Source organism: Nicotiana attenuata, unplaced genomic scaffold (genome assembly GCF_001879085.1).
Source record: "Nicotiana attenuata strain UT unplaced genomic scaffold, NIATTr2, whole genome shotgun sequence".
NCBI lineage: Eukaryota > Viridiplantae > Streptophyta > Magnoliopsida > Solanales > Solanaceae > Nicotiana > Nicotiana attenuata.
In genome coordinates this window covers 109,216-112,486 of record NW_017672243.1, presented here as the reverse complement: position 1 = coordinate 112,486, position 3,271 = coordinate 109,216, and the positions used below count along the sequence as shown (strand labels likewise).

Below are 3,271 nucleotides of genomic sequence, written 5' to 3'. Positions count from 1 at the left end.
ACTGTAAATACCCCCTTCTTCATTCATTCAAACTTTATATCCAAATCTTCTACCCTTGTTCTTTAGAAATCTCTATATTTTCTGACATTTTGTACTCTAGTTTTTTGAGATCTCTGTGAGAACCATTGCTCCTTCAACTTTCCTCTCTTTCCTCTTTTTTCCTCCATTTAAAAGAAATGACGAAGACTTCAAAAATAGTTCCCCAAAAAGAAACTCCTTCTACATCGCGGTCGGCTGCCGAGGAGAATGTTCCGCGTACTGCTGTCAAGGAACCAGTAGCAGAATCCCCCTTGAACACGTTCATCCCTGGTGGATGCTCAGTAAACGCCAATTTTAAAGTTTTAAAACCTCCCTACGTACCCGGCCGGTGTGAGAAATTCTCGAGATACGTATGCTCGATCACAGAAGAAATCCTCCCCACGGTAAAAAAGGTTGCAACTGGGTTGATAAGCACGTGGTGGTTCCTGGACACGATGAAGATATCACCACCCACGTCGAGGGATACTTAAGTGTTTACACTTATCCCTTTACACTTGGCCCATTGGATCCGGTTATCATCCACTTATGCAAAAGATACGAGGTATTCCTCGGTCAAATTCACCCTTCATTCTGGAGGATCGTGATCCTCTTTTGGTTCTTCATGAGCAAGATCGATGGATGCTCGTTCACAGTCGACCACCTCATGCGCCTATACAGTCCCCGACTCTTTCGGGGGGACTTATCAAGCTTGCGCGCTGGGCTAGTAAAGCCCCATTCTCGAGTATCGATGAAGCTAGGGATCGAGGTTGGCTAGGCCGTTTTGTCTGAGTGAGGACCTCGGACCTGATCCTAGCTGAGTGCACGCCATTCTCCAAGAAGTGGAACACAAAACGTAAGTAAAATTTTATTTTCAAATTTTATTTTATTCTTTTTTCCTTACTTCTTATCGGTGCTTGGTGGTGGTGCAGCTGTCGCTCGTGTCCCGAATGCAGTCCGTCGAGTCAAGGAGTAGGTTGAGGGCATCGTGTTACAAAGGCCATATTCTGAGCGTGCATGGCGCGAATTTTCGAAGGGCCGGTGGGAGGCTCGTTCTCATGGTGAGATTCCCTTCCCGAGTGAGTAAAACTTGGTTTCTTTTGTGTCGCTAAGTTCTTGCTTGTTTTGTTTCGATTTGTAGGTTTGTCCAAGGACGTCATACTAAGGCCTCCATCGGTGATGAGGATTGCCCCGCCGAGTCTCCTACTCTGAGGTGGGGTGATGAGAAGAAGAGAAAAGGGCTTCGAGTTCTCCGAGCTTAGACAAGAAGAAAACAAAATGAAGGTTGGTACGCAAGCCTAAAGAAAATACCAGTGCTCGACCACCCTCATCGAACTTACTCCATCGGCTGAGGGATGAGTCAGAAGAAGAAGAAGAAGAAGACTCCCAACTGGTGGCCCGCATGTGGTCGCAGTTCGAGAGACAAGAGGCCTCTGAACCAGAGAGAGGCGAGACTGATCAGCCTCAGGCCAGGGAGGCCGACGAGGAGGCCGTGGTCGAGGATAACAAGGAGGCCGTGGTCGAGGCCTCCCGAGACGTGGGTAATGCCCCGAAGGATGTATTTAGTGTGATAGATATCATCGAGTTGCCTTCGTTCACTGAGTCTATGTTCAATGAGGCTCAGACAGTGAAACCTTGCCCCAACGAGGAGGCTCAAGGAGCGGGACCCCTTCCATGGCTTTTCTGATGGCGTGGATTCTGCCACCACGGAGGACGTCACCGGATTGGGTGACCTTGAGGTGCCGAGGAAAACTCTATCTTCGGGAACAGTCGGGCCTTCCTCAAGTCCAAAACTAATCAGCCGATTCCCAGCTCCAAGCGTGGATCCTCACCGGAAGTGATCGATCATCATCTCCATTCCGGAGGATGCTCGGGTCCTCGCTGGCCCCGTATCAAAGACTGATTCGGTCTTTTCCTCAAAGGCGGATACGATTGAATTAGCTTTGGACTACGAGAGAGCTAGACAGCGGGGATGAAAGGTTTGCGAGGAAGAATCAATGGCCAATGGTTCTACAACTGCAACAGCACTTACTGAAAAGGCTATTCTACGACCAGCCGCCTACTTAATTACACTTCCGGCATTAAGCAAGTTCCTCTTCTGCGAATATGAGATAGACCGACAGCCGGTACGGGACTAAGGGACTGTGGGAATAGCGAAAGACCAGATTCAAAGATATAGGCCAATCAAAAGGAAGATGGTGAAAGACCACCACAAAGAGACCCTCGCTCACGCCTTAGTCTTATTCGAAAACAAAAGCGGATGGACCTTCCTCAAGAAAAAAGCCAATCTGATTTCGGGGGGCATGTAGGCGGAGAAAGGCTGGGAAACTATAAGGTCTCGTAGGAAAAAGACAAAACGTAGGTAGGCTGCCACGCGGAGTGAAGGTAACTAGCCAATTCCCCAAGGNCCACTAAGGATCAGTTTCTTAATGAGTTTATGTACATCCGCAGTTGAGTTGTAATCTTGTTGTTTGCTCTTCATTATATTTCCTAGTTTGCTTTCTTAGAAACGTTGTCTTAGGAACAAACCAAAATTCATAAACTTCTGAGTTTATGTTGTGACTAGGGATAGTCATAAGTTTAAAGCCTTTGTAACTAGGATAGTTATAGAGTGGCCTGTGGTGGTTGCATCACAAGTTAGTTTGAAGTCTTTGCAATAGGGTTTTTGCAAAGTGGCTTGTGGTGGTTGCATCGCAAGTTAGTTCATCATTACTCATACTGAAACTTACAAAGTCATCTTTTTGAAGATCGAAGAAATTCCCCGGCTTTGATAAAATTTTTAATCTACTTTTGTCCTTGTAATTGACATAGACCCCAGTTCTCTAATAAAATGAGGATACTACATTGGGAATAGCCGGGATAGCTCAGTTGGTAGAGCAGAGGACTGAAAATCCTCGTGTCACCAGTTCAAATCTGGTTCCTGGCACATGATTAATTTGTATGGGTCTCTCTTCCCTCGAATTAATTTCTAATTAATTGATATGAATCAACATACATATTCTTTTAGAGTCTAGATTAGAATAATAGCTTTATCCAGTTTGGCGAGATANCACAAGTTAGTTTGAAGTCTTTGCAATAGGGTTTTTGCAAAGTGGCTTGTGGTGGTTGCATCGCAAGTTAGTTTGAAATCTTTGCAATAGGGTTTTTGCAAAGTGGCTTGTAATAGGCAGATTGCAAGTTAGTGGAGTTAAAAGCCTACAAGAGTAGGTCGTGGTTTTTTTGATCCCCTTGTGTGGGATTTTTCCACGTAGAAAAT

General features: G+C 45.6%; 1 non-coding gene across 1 annotated transcript; it reads left to right on the top strand.

Annotated features, from left to right (window-relative positions):
- Positions 1-2,868: 2,868 nt before the first annotated feature.
- TRNAF-GAA lies at positions 2,869-2,941 on the top strand. Its single transcript has one exon. It is a non-coding gene; the product is annotated as a tRNA-Phe (tRNA).
- The last annotated feature ends 330 nt before the right edge of the window (positions 2,942-3,271 follow it).